The following is a 17,664-nucleotide window of genomic DNA, read 5'->3' as shown; positions in this document are numbered from 1 at the left end:
CTGAAAGCAAGAGCCATGTGGCCAAGTCCTGGCAGTGATGGGAGCCAAGCATGACAACCCAAACAGAGCATGGGGTGAGGTGAGGGCTGGCACCTCTGCTGCAAGAGGTGAGATCAGATTCACACCAACTAAGCCGGCCCTTGGGTGCTCTGCATCCCTGCCCAAACAGGACTGAAGAGTTCAGCTACAGCTGGGATGAAGAGGACCCCTGCAAGAATGTCTCCTGGGAAGCAGAGCTGCATGGACAACAATGTGGAGGCATCTCCTTCATGTCCTATTGGAGGCAAGGTGGGCCCTGCTGGAAGGAGGCAGCAGTGGGCTCAACCAGGCAAGTCTGGGCTCCATTCCTCCTAGTTAATTGCAGTGGGAACCCAATAGAAGGCAGGGTTTGCCCTGGTACACTGTGTTCAAGTGTGCACACACACACACACACACACACACACGGTTCCTTCAAAAAGAAAGCAAGCTAAAGATGTTTTTGAGAACAGAGGGATACCTCCATGAAAATGATTTAAAAAGGAAAGAGGGAAGGGAAGGGAAGGGAAGGGAAGGGAAGGGAAGGGAAGGGAAGGGAAGGGAAGGGAAGGGAAGGGAAGGGAAGGGAAGGGAAGGGAAGGGAAGGGAAGGGAAGGGAAGGGAAGGGAAGGGAAGGGAAGGGAAGGGAAGGGAAGGGAAGGGAAGGGAAAATGAAAGGAAAGATGAAAAAAAAGACGAAAAAAAAGCAACTCCACACTGCCTCCCTGCTCCCTGCAGAGGTGCATAAACAGGTACGGGTAGACCTGGAAAAAAGAGGATTAATGCAGCTTGGTGGATGGGCTGTGGCTGCAAAGAAACATGGTAGAACATAGTTCATATCACCCCAACTGCCTGCATGCAGCACTTTCCCACCCAACCCACCCACATCCTTTTCTCCTACCCCTGGACTCTAACACTGCTGCCACAGTTGCCAGTTCCCTATCCTTGAAACTCAGGCTGGGGGACAATTGTAATTTTGTATTCACTGCCTGAGCAATGCCAACTTCCATGTGATGCTTGGAAGTCCAGCCATTTTTTTGATGCTGGTAATTAGGAAATAAATCTCACCCCCGACCATCCTGCTGAGAGCCACCAGGAGCTGTTCTGTACCCTTGGACCATATGGACTGTGGGCACCGGGACACATTGGCACAGGGGCACACAAGCACAGGGAGCCACCCTGGCCAGTGCATCCACAGCCCCCAAAGGGCACTCCCCCAGCTCAGCTCACCAGGAGCAGGAATGCTTTCAGCAGCCCCAACACCCACCCTGGCTCTCTGGCTTCCCCAGCAGTGCCCCAGAACTGTGGGCACCCTGTATGGAAAGCCTGTTTTTAACCCCTTGGTTCACAGTGTTCACAAACTGTACCAGCTGCTGTAAAGGGGCACTGCCCTTGGACTTCAGAGGTAATGACGTTAAAGAGTGGAAAGGCCAGTGACACCCTTCCCAAAGCAGAATTTTGGCTGATGCCCTTTGCCCAGAAAGCAACTCTCACATGCTTTGGAGTGCCAAAGTATCACTGCACATCAAAAAATATGGAAAGCAGCACTGTTAATGCACAATCTCATTTTTTACAGCTGGGCAAACGAGTCTGATGTCTAGCCATGCACGTACTGAACCTCTAGGAAATCGTGTCTTCCATGACAATTCCAATAGTGCCTTTGCAAAAGGCAGAAGCATTTGGTTGAGACGTACAACATTTAATCCATGAGAATCAGTGTCAGTGAAACAGCTCCAAAATTTTTACATGAGGCTTCCAACAAGCATTTATTTCTAGTTCAAGAGCAATATCATTAACTTGTTTTTCACCCATGGTCAGCAAACGCAGCTCACAGACATACGCATGAGATAGGCAAACACTTGGGTGCATGCATGACTTTGTGCAGCACAAAGAAAGTACAGTTTATGTCCACTGCCCAAAGTGTACTGCATTGTCACAGAGTTACCTAACAGTCATTGTAGCTGTACAAACAGATTTCATGCATTGCAAGGCCTCTTGTACCATCACGCTAAACTAAAAAGTTACATGCATGTATCATGACTGCAGCCTTGGCCAGTTTTCCTATGTGCTCATACAGATGTGTGCACACAAGAAGTGGAGCAGCAAGCATTCAGAGAGCACACGTAATGACGAGCTAAATAAGCAAACTGATAACATGCTAGTTTATGAGGTCTTGATTTATGTCATATGCAGCTGAATTTGTAAGGCATTTACAGTTCTTTCAAATGCAGACAGCACTCAGTAAAACTTCTGAGTTGGTGGAGTAAAACACCTATATATCTTCACATTTAGTCGCACTTTTCTGAGTGATCAGAAGAAACATACTCTGTACACAAAGTGTGTATGGTCAGACACAAAGCATGCACATACACAATCAGAAGCAGAGCACTGTTGGCTGAGCATAGAAACACGAAGGGAGTGTGCTTGACCTCTGTCTGCATATGGTCGGATGGGGGCTGCAGTACTCGAGCTTTCCACAGCTCCCAGACCAGCAAATGAAAACATCAAACCTCAAGTGTAAAGCTGTGTAAACCACAGCGTTTTGGGTTACACAACTGCGCAGTTTTTGTCCTCGCTGCGGGTCATGTTCTCAGCCTCACAAAGGCACGGAAACCCTCTTACCCCAATGCAGTAAATTCTTACCAAAAAAAATTTAAAAAGAAATAATTACATTTGCTGATCTTAAATCAGCTCTGGACACACACAGACCGCGGCAGCAGGACCCAGTCTCGGCCCCTCCTCTCTGCGGGTCCGTACCACTTCCCAGCGCCTCGGAGTGGGGGAGGAGAGGCTGTATGTGTACGTCTGCCCAAATCAGAACCGAAAAGCTATCTTTTTTTTTTTTCTTCTTCTCTTCTTTGCAATTCAACGTTAGGAGCAGAAGGGCAGCAGCACGACCGCTTCAGAGAGCTTTAATCTTTGTGTGTTTTGGCGCCTTTTCCGTGCCAGCTACTGTACTTTAAAAGAAAAAGGAAGAAAGAAAAAAATAAAAAGAAAGAAAGAAAGAAAGAAAGCCGGAGATGTTGTCTGTCCCGTCTGGAGCTCCGCAGCGCTCGCAGCAGCGGCGGAGGGCTGCTCTCCCAGCCCTCATAGCCATGCAGAGCACGGCTCCCCGGCATCCCGTGTCCGCGCCGAGCGGCTCCCCGCCCCCGCCGACCCGGGCTGCCAAGTCCTCACACACTCCGCATTCAACCACAGCTTAATGGATGGGATATTGTGCATTAAAATGTGGCCCAGACACACAGGCGAAGGGAGGACAAGAGGGAAAGCAGACAGGCGCACACACACATACACACAGGCACGCAGGAGAAAGGAATGAATTAAAATACACACGCAGGTCCCACAACAGAGAGGCAGTGAAAAGGGGCAGCGGGGAACAAAAGGAAACCCTCCAAAGTAACTTTAGGAATGAGGCAGAATGCCACCCGAGCACTTCGCCCTGAGGCACGCAGCGCGCAGCACGGGGCTCGGGCGGCCCATACAGCCCGTACAGCCCATACAGCCTATATAGCCCTTACAGCCCATATAGCCCATACAGCCCATATAGCCCATGCAGCCCATACAGCACGGCAGTGCCAACCCCGTCCACGGGCATCACCACGGCAGTGCCATCCCCGTCTAAAGGGCATCTCCACGGTGGTGCCATTCCCTCAGGACACCGCAGCCCACTCAACCTGAGCACCACTAGCACGGCCCGATGGAAATATTACATTAAAACGCCGGTAAAGAAACAGTATCTTAGGCAACAAGAGAAGGGAGAGAGGAGCAGCCCGCGAGGTACAAATAAAGCAGCATTTGCATTAATCTCTTCCAGCCCCGGGCCGGTAGCTGCCTGCCAGCAAGGGGGATGGAGCAGGAAATGTGCCAAGTTCAGCACTTTTGGACGCAAACTCCCATCAACTGATTCCTGGCATAAAAGTTGTGACCCACATACAAAAGCTGCCAAAAAGGCAAATCACAAACACGCCGCCGCTTACACCTCGCCCCGTAACACGGAGGCGACAGCAGCGTTTCAGAGCAGGGCGCAGATCAGACGCCACACAGCCCGGAGTTACGGCGGGACCACGCTGCGGATCTGCGCCCGTTTCATGCGCTCCACGTTCGGTGTTTCGGTTCGGTTCGGTGCTGTTTGGACTCCCGGAGCGGCCTTCTGCCTTTAGCCCGCGACAGGCGGCCGCTATCGCTGTGTGTGTGGCTGCGGCCCCTCCCGCACGGCCGGGGAAAAGGCGGCAAGGCCACGGCCCACCGCCCCCACAGCCGCCTTCCTTCGAGCGTGCCCCGGTGGCGCAGTGGTAGGAATGCTGCTTGCAACACCGCAGGCCATGGGTTCGAATCCCCCCTGTGGCGCAAGTGGTAGAAGTGCCGCTCTGCTACACAGGGGCTCGAATCCCGGGGGTTGGACTCGATGATCTCTAAGGTCCCTTCCAACCCTCACAAGACTATGATACTATGAGTTGCGAGGCCGGAGCGCACGGCCCGGGACAGTCTCCGTGTTTATTTTCCTAACACAAGACCACTGTATATATATATATATATATCTATGTATCCATACGTGTGTCTGCCCACGGTGCCCTACACACCGCCTCTCTGACTCGCACCCACCCTCGCCCCTCCCGCAGCCCCCGGGCCCGGCTGCAGCGCGGCCCTTCGCTTCCGCCTGTCGGCTGCGGTGCCGTGCGCGGCGGGGCCGCCGAGCTCGTTTGCATAGCGCCGGGAGGCAGCCAATGGCGGCGCGCCGCCCGCCCGCCAAGCCGCGCTCAGGAGGCCTCGGCTCGGCGCCCCGGGAGCGGGCAGCGGCCCGTGTGTGACCGCGGTGTGAAGGGAAGGGTTAAGCTGCTTGCAGCCCTGTTAAATCTATCTCTCTCTCTATATATATATACACATCTATACTGAAATATTTCGGCTTAGCCCTCTCCGATCACACTTGTCGAGAACATTTCTTTGCACGTATTTCTGTAAAGCAGGCCGCTTGTACAACAATCCCGTGCCTTCAGGTGCCCATTAGAAACCACCGCCCTGCTCTGTACAGAGGAAGGATCTCACGTCCAAAGCTTCCTACATTCCTTTATTATTCCTTACCCTGGAATAAATAAGTCTGCGTGAGGTAAACATGTGTGTTGAGCCCCAATCAGTCAGATAGCACACGTATTCCTTCCTGCTAGACACTGCTGGCCAAGCACGAGCTCTAAAGAACCTTGTAATTGCTTGGAGACCATTGCTGGGAGCATGGGGGCCTCTCAGGAAGTCGATTTTCTTTTGTTTGATTCAAGAAAAAAAAAAAACAAAAAACATTCTGAGCTGCTAAAAATACAATCTCCTCCTAAAATGAAGCACAAATTGCCATGAAATTGGGGAGAAGAAAAAAAAAAGTAGCAGTAACAGAAGCATACACTTCCAGACTTCAGAACAATGGCTGCTGAGTTCTTTTCTCTTTATTTTCCTGATTGTTTTATGAAGAAACCGAACACAGAAGAAAAAAAAGAAAAAACAACAACAACAAAAAAATGAAATTAAGGCTCTTTTATGGGCAGTGAATGGAGGCGGCGATTGTTCGTGCTATGAACAACTCCACGCTGTGTAGCAGAGATGCTGTGAGCTGTACGGCAGCCAGCCAGTCGCGGGAGAGCAGACCTTTTTCCATGCCAGAGGGGATCTGTGGGTGTTGATTTATTTTACTTTTTTTTTTTTTTTTTTTTTTTTTTTTTTTGCTCTTGTTGTCGAAGGATGCGAGTTTTGAATCAAGAGAGTCACAGACAATTAGCGATTCGCACTGGTCATCAACACTCACCAGAGTTTATTACAAGACACCGTGGTGATATTTCATCATAGATTTCCGGGCTTTCTGTTGGTTTAGGTTTAATTTTGTTATTCTTGTCATGACTGCTGCCAAAGATGCGAGTCTTAGTAGACAGGCCTGTTGCTCTCCGCCGCTTTCTGGTGTTGTTGTTGCTTGCTTGAGCCTGTGCAGTTGCTAAGCCCAGCTCTGCTGCTGGTTTAGCAAATAATCGGAGCTCCCTATGCTATGCTGAACAAGAAGCAATGGCAGCCTGGAGAGCAATAGGTATCATAGCCTGAGCAAAATGGTGCTGCTCAGAGCTGCAACAGATGCTCTGCTTAGCTGAAGCCTGCACTGTTTGTCCTAGGAAAACTTTCTGAAGAAATGTTTAAATACAAACATTGTATTTAAACATCTCATATTGCTTTTGATTTCTCACTCACGTAGCACCAGTATGTCTCAACTACTGCCTTCTTTTCCTTGGATATGATTGAAGGCTCGTGTGCTTTGTAACAGGCTGAACTAAGTTTCTGTTAATTCCAGATTTTCTCACCTGAGGTTTTCTGTGTGCAAATACTGATAACACTGAATGCATTTACACTGGGTAAAATAAGGAAATAAAATTTAAAAAAGAGCGTAAATAACTTTCCTCTATGGGTAACTGTTGCACACCATTTTACCTATCTGGATCTGACAGAGCAATCTGAGGAATTCACTTGCAGAATCCCTGCTAAAATAAGTAGCAGACAAAGAAAATTATTTGACATCTTTATAACAGAATTAGTAACAGACCAACATTTTCAAAACATTTTTTTTTTTTCCAAAGCTGCTAATACATGCAATTTGTTTTATTAAAACCTCTGCTTTTGTTTTCAAGCTTTCCTCACTGCTGGCAGCACAGGGAAATGAAATGAGTGAAAGAGGATCTGGCACACGGATAGTTCAGCTGTAAAGCCTGAGTCATAGACTTGCAATCAGAGGACAAACTGAGCAGATAAGGAGCACAGTGAGTGCCCGCACAGCAAGCAGGGTCCAGTTATGCTTCAGCTGCGTGCTGGAGAAGTGCTGCTGTCCTTGTGCTTAGCAAGGCAGTAAGGAAGGTGGGTACCTTTGGCTACGTGTTTCTATTGCAGAAAACTGCTCCAGCCCCACCAGCTTTCAGCTGGGGACTCCAAACTTTTCACAGAAAAGAATACCGACCTTAAAAAGGTGCCGCCTGCTGCTCCTGCAGAGACCCATTCACGTCCATCTGAGCAGCACGCCATGGAAAATTCACCATTTGCACATGTGCACAACAGTTGCTCATTATTTCTGAAAGTTCATACTTTTGCCGTGCTGGTTCGTATACACTGCCGGCCCCACTGAGCCCCCCGCATAGTTTCCTAGCAACTAGATAGAAATATAACTCTGAGCTTGGCACCAGCAGAGCAGATTCTGCTGCTGCTTCCCCCAGGCACACACTGCGGTCTGGGATAGAATGCACTGGGCAAAGAGATCAGGGCAGCGCAGGCCAGGAGTCTCCCAGGGGCTGGCATTAGTCATTCCTCACACTTCCACACGAAGCCTGGGGTTCCCACTCCCCGAGGCTGGGACATGTGCTGCTCATTCCTGCCTTACCCGTGCATGTTAAGCAAGAGAGAAATCATGGAGATGCCACAAAATCTGATCTAAAATCCTTATCCCATGACAACCTGTAACAAAGTTGTTGCTGGCTGCAGCAGGTGAGATTTTTTTGCCTTGGATAATACAGCAGCACAGGTTTCAGCTGCTAGATTATAATGAGAGGAAATGTGGCATACGCAGTTTTAGTCAACAGCAAGTCTACTTTTCCTTGTCTAGAAAACAGCAGGAGAGTCCTGATGCACACCACCTATTTCTGCCTTGTTCACAGTCTGCCATTATGCACTTTTATTGGTTTAATCCTCTTCCTCTGTTGAAGTATTTCAGCAGCACAATCACTACACGGCCACACCACCACATCATCACCAGAACGAATTAAAAGAAGATTAGGAGGTTATAAACCGAAGATTTAAAACAGTAGAAAGTATCTTCAAGGCTGCCTTCAGCTCTTCAACTGTCCTTAATAATACAGGAAAGTATTATTTCTTCCCCCAGATCCTTGCCTCACTTGGTACACAAGATTGCTGAGGAACTGTAACATCATTGTTTTTAATAGAAGGGGGGGGGAAAAAAAAGGAAAAAAAAAAATGTAGCTGAGACTTAATAGTAGCATTTAAATGGCGTACAGAGCCTTTTGAGTTCACACCTCATTAAGGTGCACAGGAAAGGAAGGGGTGCACATCTTTGTTGTTACTTTTGCCTCCCAGCATTTTCAGCCACGCTATGCGAACAGAGCAGCAGCACATTAACTGACTTTGTAACAGCTGTATTTTTGTAGCAGAAAATTATTTATTTATTTATTTTAAGTTCAGAAATGGCAGAACATTGTGAAATGAAGCCAGGGCAGGCCCTTAGAGGACAGTTATTCTGGTTTCCTTTTTTTTTTTTTTTTTTTTTTTTTTTGCAAATCAATCTACCAGATTTAAGTCTCCTTCCTGCTCCAGTCTGAGGTCTCTTTCTGAACTTGCCAGTCTCTCCTGTTTATGAGATTGTCCTGTAGCACCCAAATTGATGTGGCAAAGTATTTCCTGCTGTGGAATCATTTGTGCTTACTTGTGGTTGCCAAGCCCAGTACCTGAATAGCTACACATAACCTGTAGTCAAGTAACAAACTCTTTTATCATCTTGCAGTTACACAAGTTTTTCAGTTTGGTCCTAGGATAGTTCTGGTGCTAGGATTTCTGACCATCTTCGAAGGCTGTTAGCACCCCTTGGTTACAGGCTGTGTTCCAAAGTGGTCAGAGGAAGAACTTTTCTGTCCCTCCTAAACTCCTATGAGAAAGCACTTCTATCCCACTGGCTTATGTGACAGAAGCAGCTCCAGCTCCCCACTTTCTTTTCTGCCCTATCCTGTTGGGTCAGCCTGGACCCGGATCAACCACTCATGAATGTGGAGTTAACATTACTGCAGCAGGATGCAGCAGAGATTAAGGAAAGCAGCAAAGGTTGTTTTCGTATGAACATCTTAATGTCACAGGAGGATTTCAAGGAAAAGTAAAACATGGAGGAGTGCTTATCTGTGTTGATAAGTGCTAATGTGGTCTGGCAGACACCTATTGCATGCTGAAGCTCTCTACACTCACACGATGTCCTAGAGGTCACCAGAATGACAGCTTGTCCAGAAGAAAGCTACTGTCTCAGCATATAGTCTTGGGACATTCAGAATTTCTGCATGAAAAAGGAAGTATGCATGAAACTTGACCAGAAACTTCCTGACACTCATCTCCAGGATCTGCTCACAAGTGTAGAAACGCCAGCTCAGGGTGGATGATTTTATGCCTGACAGCATTTTCTGCCAGATTTCTATAGATCTGTGTTGTTCTGCTGTCAGCAAGACAGTGGAAGATCTTATGGTAGCAAAGATTCTTAACATGATTTATGCCCTTGTTCTTACTTCTTATGTGCTTAAAATAACAGCTAATATTTGAGATAACTGACTTTACAAACTTCTCTGCAGTGTTGGCAGTTGTGAATACTGCACTTTACCTAACGCAGAGAAAACTTGTCTATCTCAGCCTGAAAGACAACACAGACTTCCATAACACAGAGAGGAAAGATGACGAGCATGATGTCCTAGAGGTCACATTTAACAGCTTGAACAGCAGGAATCTAATTCCCTCCCAGGAGTATGGATGTTGGTAAGATATGCATGTCATTGTAGGAAATCCATTTTGCTCTCTTCATGCTGGCGTCTGCAACCAGCAGAAGACAATACTACATACTATTTTCTTAATTCACTGGAAAGAGAATTCAGAGGAAATGGGCTGAGATTCTGGGATGTTAACAGGAGGCGGTTACTGAGGAGAAGACAAGTAACATTCACAGGTGTAAAAAAAAGCCCTACCACTGTCAAATCAGCAGTATGTGAATAGTGCTGGTAGGGAGAGGGCTTGTGAGCTACTGGAAGTTTGGTCTGGCCAAGAAGCCTGCTAATATTTTAAATTTAAGAAGCTAAGGACAAAAACTAACATCTTGAGATGGGAGGGGAAAACTGAAGCAGCCATTGACAGGAGGCTAAGTTAAAGTTTTGCAGAGATTGTCTAATTTATTTACTCCTTCTCTCCCAAGATGTGGGGTTTGTGAATGAGCAGCCTCAAGGAAGACAAATTCCACCACCCTGTGTAGATATTTTTACCACATACATGCATAGTGGTCTGCTGTCTGGACTTTGAGAGGATGTTCTAAGAGCATCACTGTGACTGCTATACTGGTGTGAATGCTGAAAGGAGCATTCACTAGCTACACTGATAATCCCATTTTCTTTAAAAGGTTAAACAAGTCTTTAGATTGAAGGTGTGTATTTAAAGAGGTGATAGAGATCCTTCAAGGCTACTGTAGTAGTGCATAGCCAGGTGTACTGTTGCCATATTTTTTTGTAATTGCAGTTCCTCACTGCATTTATTATGGCACACTCTGAAATTAACATAGGCTTTCCCTCTCTGAACATCTCATAATGTCCATGCTGATTTTGCTTGCACCTACCAAAATTACAGTCCAAGCCATGATCACATCAGGAGGTAACCAAACCCTTTGATGAGCCTGGCACTGTCAAGAGCTGGTTAACCTCAGCAGCATGTTCAAGGTGAGACAAGCACTGTAAAAATGGAGTGAGCTGCACGACAGAACACATGTATAAGCCACAAATGACTCGAGGTAATTTCTGCTGCACAGAAAAAAAGCCACAAATAGAAAGGAGTGGACAATGAAGCCCAGGGAATGCAGAATGACACTGCAAAGCTACCTGACACGAGGGTTTTGGACTTCAGCGGCAGCCACTCCTTAAAGTGAACTTCTCAGAACACATTTTGAAATGCAGCCCATATCCTGTCTATAACCACAGCTGGACAAGCAATCCTGGCTCTCAAGGACATTTAAGTTTAGAGGAAAAAAAGAGGGAAAAAAAAAAAAAAAAAGAGAGATTTGAAAGTGTTTAAGCTAAAATACAAGCCCTGCTTTGTACTTTAAATATATATTGAGTTCTCTAAAAGGCTGGGTTTTGTGCTTGGAGGAAGATTTCCTCACATTTAAGGAGTTTTTAACTAGAAACAGGAAATTTGAGTTCCAAAGGCGACATTTTCTGAAAGCTTTGAACATATGGAAAACAAGGTTCTAATGGGACTTCTCTGTTGCTTAATCATAGCCTGTAGTTCTTTGAATACTCCGAATATAGAGATACATGCACTCAAGATAATAAGACTATTAATCTTTCTGTTAACCAGTTGAACTGATTAATGAAGTAATATATTTTGCAGTACAATATCCATTAAGGCAAGCAAGTGACAGAGCAGGACAGCACTCAGCTCTTGAGAAGAGGAAGTGGAGAAAGTCAGAGGAGGATGTGACTGCCAACAGCAGGAGGTCAGTCTCAGCCAAGAACAGCCCTGGCAGATTGGGATGAGCAAATGCAAGCTCTGTTAAAAGAGTGGTGCTGGTTGCTAATGCAAAAACAAAGCACAGCAGATCCCATCTCTTTCTCCGCGTTCCCAGCCCCCTCCCCTTCATCTCAACTATTAGCTCTCCCTGTTGTTCTGCTTCTTACAAGCCAAAGAACAAAAAATATGTTGGAAGCAGGAGCTGTAGCAGCAGGAAGGCATATAAAGGTCACGGAGGAGTCTCCATGAGACTCTCCAGTGTGTGGAGGAAAGCAGTGTCTTTGCAGAGTCTCTGCAAAGAAGGTGACATAAAGATCTTACAGACTATAAAGAGAAGCACTACACATATTTCAGAAGAGTATGTTTTACATGTAGGCATGTATTCATGCTGGCTGTAAAAAGGTTGAAGTGCAGGTTGGCAGATAGAGGAAAAAACATAAGTAGTGTTTTCCTATTATGAAGTTATGTGTTATTCTCTTCTTTATCAGTGCATGGAGGATCTTGTTTTCCTGGTGGATTTATTTTCCCTCTTCCAAATCACATCCTCTCATGTTTTCTGTGAAATTTTGGCTGATAAGTTGCCTGGGAAAGCACAGAATTCTTCCTTTCTGATATGCAGCATGCCTACAGTTCTCACGGATTTGGTTTAGGAATGGGATCTGTGCAAATATCTTCTGTCATTGCTCCCATTTTTAAAGGCCTATGGCAGCAGCACAGGGAAGAGCTCATTCTTCATCTGCACTGCATCCTAGCTCTTCTCCCTGGCTGAGAGGAGTGAGGCGACAGCTGAAGCCTGGCCCTATCAGCAAGCCCAGTGTCACACCTCACCCAGCCACAGCCACAAAAGAATCTGTGCTACCCAACCTGGAGCTATGGCTGGGCCCAACCCAGCCCTGACAGCAACCACCAGGCCTAGGGACATCTCTGTCCCCATGGCATCCCCGAATGGAACACAGGGACAACAACAGTCCCCAGAGGGACTGTGAGGAAGGCTGCAGGGCAGCCATGTGCAGCCATATTGCTGTGCCGCTGCTCCTCACCCCACACCTGCTATGCCTTGGCAGGCAGGCAGAAACAAACACAAAATGGTGGGAAAGGGTGGATGCACGGCATCCCTGGTCTCCTTTCTCCATGGGGAGTGTTTGCCTCTATTTACCACCCTCCCTCCTACCCTTTTTTTTTCTGTTTGTTTTAATTTTATTGTATTTCCTATGCTGTGGGAGAGAGCCACGGCCAAAAATAATGCTGCCAAGCTGAGGGATTGGCACTCGCTGCCTGAAGCCTGCAGCAGCAGCCGAGGCTTTAAATAGAGCCAGCCCTGGCTGTGAGCTGCTCCTGCAGGACTGGCAGCTGCGGCCCAGCCTGGGGAACACGAGGCAGACACAGCCCTCTCCCTAGGAATAACTCTGCAGTTCTCAGAGGTCTGTCACCAATGGAGCTGGGGTGATTCCACGGGCCCCTGCCAGGAGATCCACACTGTGTTGTGACCTCCCAGCCCTTTCTTCAAGGGGACAGTAGCACAAGCAGGGTGATGGGTGGCAGCTCCCAGCCCCATTTGGCAGCCATGCACAACAAAGCTGCCCCACGCAACTGTGTGATGTGCAGGAGAGTCCCACAGCCAGCCTTCCTGAAGCCTGTGGTCTGCAGAGCTCTTCAGTGGCTGAACACCTTCCCCTGACTAGTGCTTGGCAGACAAGGCAGGCAGAAAGCCCTGCAAAGCATCAGTGCCCAGCTGCAGTCTGCTTCTCACTTTAGTTAACTCCTTCCACCTGCTCTGCCTCCCAGCAGCCCTCATTCCCTCACCACCCCCCAGTTTCTACCTCACAGCAGCCAGAATGATGGTGCTCCAGGGCCTCCTCCCTGCTCTCCTGGTGTGTAGGGCTGTGGAGGCTGGTGGGGGGCTCAGCAGGAGGCCACTGCCAGCAACATCTTTCGGCACTGCATCTTGCGGCCTCTCACGGCTTCCACTTGGCACTCTTAGCACAGACCAGCTTGGCTTGTCCGTCTGTGCTTTCAAAGACTGCAGGCTGAAAGTCACTTTCTCCACTTAATAGCTTCATTTCCTAACCCCAGTTTTGCTTCCTTCCTTCGTCTCACAGATCGCGGACCCTCATCAGTGGATCCTTTTCTCTGGTTCATCACATTCCCTTGACTCTTGTTGCTGTTATTCTGTGCATGATATAATTGGGTACTATTCAACAATGTAGGAAAAAGCAGCACCTGCCATTTGATACCAATGGCTTGCTTTAAGATGGACTAGAAAACAGCAAGTATGAATATACAGTCAGGATACAGGTGATGTACGTTGGCCATTCCCTCTCTGACAACTGCGTGTCGCTTCTGCAGCAGACTGCAGGTCCCTTAGCATTTTCCACAAGGACTGTCTTTTGAGGACAGTGACACCCACCTGGCAGGGGTGCCGCCACCCCTGCTCTCAAGAACCAGCAGTGTATTTTTCTCTCCTTTGATGGTGGGCCCACACAACCCATGGAGAGATCAAGGAAATGTTGAATCTATTAGGATTCACCCACTAGCAGGGCAAAAAAACAAACAAACAAAAAAAACCCACAAACAAAACTCAGCATCAGCCTTTCTCCAGTGCCAGCTTAAGGGGCTTTAAGAAAGTTTCTGCTCGCAGTATCCGATCAGTACAGCTGACTGATCGATCGGCTGACATTTGTGAGGGACTGGTGTCAATTTAAGCCCAAAACTGTGAGCTCGGACCCCCCTCTCGCTGCCGCCCGCCCACCAAACGAGCCAACAGCTCGGTGCTGTGCCAGAGCCCCGTGCCTCGGCCCTGCACTCCCCGCCCGCGGAGCAGCTCCAGCTTTTGTCTCCGTACGCTGCCTCCTTCCTTTCTCTCCTTCCAAACTTTTGAGCGCTCTCTCTGAGCTGTATTTATAGACCTGGAGCCCACGGCTGTATTTTTCCTTGTGCCTCCTTTGGCTTGGGCTGAAGTCACTGGCAGGGAAAATAAGAAGGAGGCAAGGCGGGCGGGCAGACGAGCGGGAGGACAGAAGGGAAAAAGAGCCTGAGTCCCGCAGACGGGACCTGGAGGGAGGCTGGGGTAGGCGGCGAAACGTGCGGGACCCTTCTCCCGCGGACGAGAGAGAGGTGACAGCGGAAGGTCCGTCCCCGGCTGGCTCGGCGGGGAGGGAGAAGCTTCTCTGGGAACGGGGAGCTCAGCACGGCCGCACCGTCCCGCCGGGGGCACTCGTCGGGAGCGAAGCGAGAGCGTGAGATCGCGCCCGGGGCGGGTGGGGGCTGCGGGGCGCTCGCAGGGCCAGGTGACAGTACCGTGCCCCACGCCGCGACCCGCGCCGCTGCCCGCTCCAGGCGGGACCGCGAGCCGCCGCACCGCCGCTGGCGGCAGCACCGGGGTGGGCGGCGGGCCGAGACCGGTCGGAAGGGCCGGGGGCGGCGGGGCGGCGCGTGGAGGCAGCCCGGGGCCGCACTGAGCTGCGCTGCACTGCGCTGAGAGCGGCACCGCTCGGCGGCTGCCGGCTGCCCCGCCGCTGTGGTGCGCTGAGCGGTGCGAGCTCACCGCAAACCACGCGCCCCCCGCGAGAGCAGGGAAGGGATAGCTCCGGGAATGCAGCCGTGGGAAAGAGAAATCCTTCCCTGCCTGCGGATAAGGTGTCTAGGGGACTAAAAGCCCTATCCCCCGCTTTCTTCCACCCCCCCTCATTTTTTTTTTCTTGTTACTGTTTCTTTCTTCTAAAATACACACGCTCGGTTTTTCCGCAGTGAGGACGCTGAAGTCTCTAAAATGGCACCAAATCTCTCAGCAAAGCAGACTGTGTAGTTGTGTTGTTAAGCATTTTCCTCGCCGACGTGCACCACATTGACATTAATCTTAGAAATGAATGTCAAAGTAATTCTGGCATCGTTAGGGAGCCCGTTCTGCAGGTAAGCAAAAAAAAAGTGAAACTGTGTTTTTTGGGGCGGGGGGGACAGAAAATGAGGCGCTCAGATTTGGCTTCTCATGCAGAGCGGCGGAAGCTGCCGGGTTGCACCTCTCTGCACCGTTCAGCGTATTATGACCGTGTTCAAACTCATTCCGGTGCGCCTTGAGGAAGGTATAAAATTAGATTAAAGCTCCCAACAGCGCATCAGGTCCCGCTCTGAGCCTCGGCTCCGCACTCAGGCTTGTTCACGTCGCCGACGCTTCAGAACAAAACCCTGTTACCCTCAGCGTCCCCGGGCAGATTTTTCTCTTTGATTACATTAATAATTTAATTTCTATTTCATACCGGCCCTTCCAAGTGGGCAAATCAACCCCCTTCCAACATGGGTGGGGGCTGTTATTTATAGCTCGTTCGCTGGAACAAAATGTACCAACACTCCCTCCTTTGAATCTCATTGCGGTTTGACTGCACTTTGATATTTAAGACCGTCGGTTTTCCTTGTCAAACTACCTGCTATAGGAAATTGCTCCCTTCGCTTGGCAAATCACTCTTCACAAAGGTAGACAGGAACATTTGCCTAAGGAAAGAAACGTTTCTAAAACGTTGCAGGGACAGATCCAAATTAATAAGCTGGTAAATCTTCTGTAAGAGCTGCCCTTACGGTAACTGTGTGCAGAGTTCTCCGTAGCTCTGCGCCCAGCTATCAGAATAAATCAGAACCGACTAAAACAGTGCCATGCCTCCTCGTCCCCTTGACAAGTGTATTTTATCATCACTTGCTGGGCAGATTTTTGGGAACTCCACGTTCACCTAATGATGAGTACAAAATTATGTGTCCGCTTTTAGTATTATTTACATACCCCTGCTCTCCTTCCCCAGATGCAGTTCTGCACTGCTAGTGCTGCTTCACTAAATGAATATTTTTAAAGTGCTATTAAATATTTCCCTCGTTGCCTGAGCACTTCAGCTGACACTACTGCTGCCGCTGTGCCCTTAAAAAATAAGATAAACACATTTCTGTATTTTGAACTAAAAGCTCAACAACGAGCTGGACATACATGGAAAAACAACAACAACAAAACGCTAAGAGGGAACAATGCAAAGTAGTTGGGATAGAGAGAGGAAAAAAAGCCTCAAACACTTCTGTCAAATTATGCCTACTAAAGGCTGAATTACAGTAATTCAGGCTTTGAAAACCAGCACCCTCGGCACTGTAATGACATACGTGTTTTGGTGTACGCATAGGTAAGGTTTGAGATGCCGAAATGCTAACAGGAGTTTTAAACTTCATAGATGCAGATTTGGAAGGCTCCCCTGCCATTTGCAGGGACATCCGCACCGTTAGCAAAAGTGCTGCAGGGAGTCGTGCCCAGACACCGCGATCTTCGCCACCGACAGCATCCTCACCCACGGTGCCCTCGGTGGCCAGAGATCAGCGGCTGAACAAACCCAAATGATTAAAATAAGTGCAAACCAGACTTCTTCCTGCAGGGAGTTGAAATTCACGTATGGAGGAGTGTATAGAATAAAAGAAAAACGTGTTTGTAGCTCCAAATCACTGCATCGACAGCAAGAGAACAAGATCGCTGTACATGACATAAGGGGGCAAACTCCTGTTCGGACAGTGGTTATTGTATGACAAGAAGCAATAGCTGCTTTACTATTAAAAATAGTGTTTATTATGAAGAAACTGAATGAGCAACCATCCAAATAAATACCCTCTGCATCCAACAAGTGCACGGTGTTTGTGATGCTTTGGGTGCCACTAACCTTACTGTCTTTTAACCATTATTGTGTTTTTGCTCGGCATTATGAACACTGTTTTCCAGTTGCCCTCATTTCAGCATGGTCTAACATTCCTCAATTGCACGGAGAAATACCAGAAGGGGTATTTTTTCTTTTCCCCTGTAAATGCACGTCAATAAATTCAATGTGTATTCTTACTTCATGTTTTCATGTGGTTATACGAAGCCCGTGCAAATATTAGTCTCCAACTCCGATGTATTTATGGTGCATCCTATTGCTTATTCCTGATCCTTGAAGAGCGGTAGGGAAAACCCACAAGACCGCAGCGGTGGCATCGTTCTTCAAGTTGGGAGGTTTCTCTTTTATCGCTATGATTTTTATTTTTATTTTTTTTTATTTATTTATTTTTTTAACCGAAACATCCAGGCGGACCGGTTTATTTAGAACAAGTGAACTCCTTGGTCACGCACGATGCCACGCACACGTACGGAGTCTCCGCGTACCCTGTGTGCGGACCCGCGGGTGTCCCCACGACTCTGCGTCGAAGTGCCGGCACCAAGCGGGGCTGCAAAATCCAAGCAGCGCTTCTGAAAGAACAGCGAGAAAGTAGGGGGCGAGCACAGGGGCATTCCTCGCAGCAGCGTCCCCAGCCTCACACAATAACGCCTCCGCCAAAGACTAAACATGAAGTAGGAAACCCACAAACAGAACGCGAGGGACACTTCGG

General features: G+C 48.4%; 1 protein-coding gene and 1 long non-coding RNA gene across 13 annotated transcripts in view; one reads left to right on the top strand and one right to left on the bottom strand.

Moving 5' to 3' along the window:
- NFIB (nuclear factor I B) overlaps positions 1 to 17,664 on the bottom strand; it is a 256,034-nt gene that overhangs the window by 168,694 nt on the left and 69,676 nt on the right. The gene's annotated exons all lie outside the window — the stretch shown is intronic.
- Positions 14,030 to 17,134, top strand: LOC107306137 (uncharacterized). 4 transcript variants are annotated; one of them, XR_014939122.1, is made up of 3 exons: positions 14,030 to 14,121; positions 15,031 to 15,192; positions 16,485 to 17,134. It is a non-coding gene; the product is annotated as an uncharacterized LOC107306137 (long non-coding RNA). The 4 variants fall into 4 exon arrangements; XR_001552012.3 differs by having other exon boundaries at positions 14,072 to 14,410; XR_014939121.1 differs by lacking the exon at positions 14,030 to 14,121 and adding an exon at positions 14,292 to 14,397.

Source organism: Coturnix japonica, chromosome Z, assembly GCF_054131305.1.
Source record: "Coturnix japonica strain WE chromosome Z, WE-NBRP24, whole genome shotgun sequence".
In the NCBI taxonomy this organism is placed as follows: Eukaryota; Metazoa; Chordata; class Aves; order Galliformes; family Phasianidae; genus Coturnix; species Coturnix japonica.
Note: the sequence above shows the minus strand (reverse complement) of the source record. Positions and strands in the feature narration are given on the sequence as shown.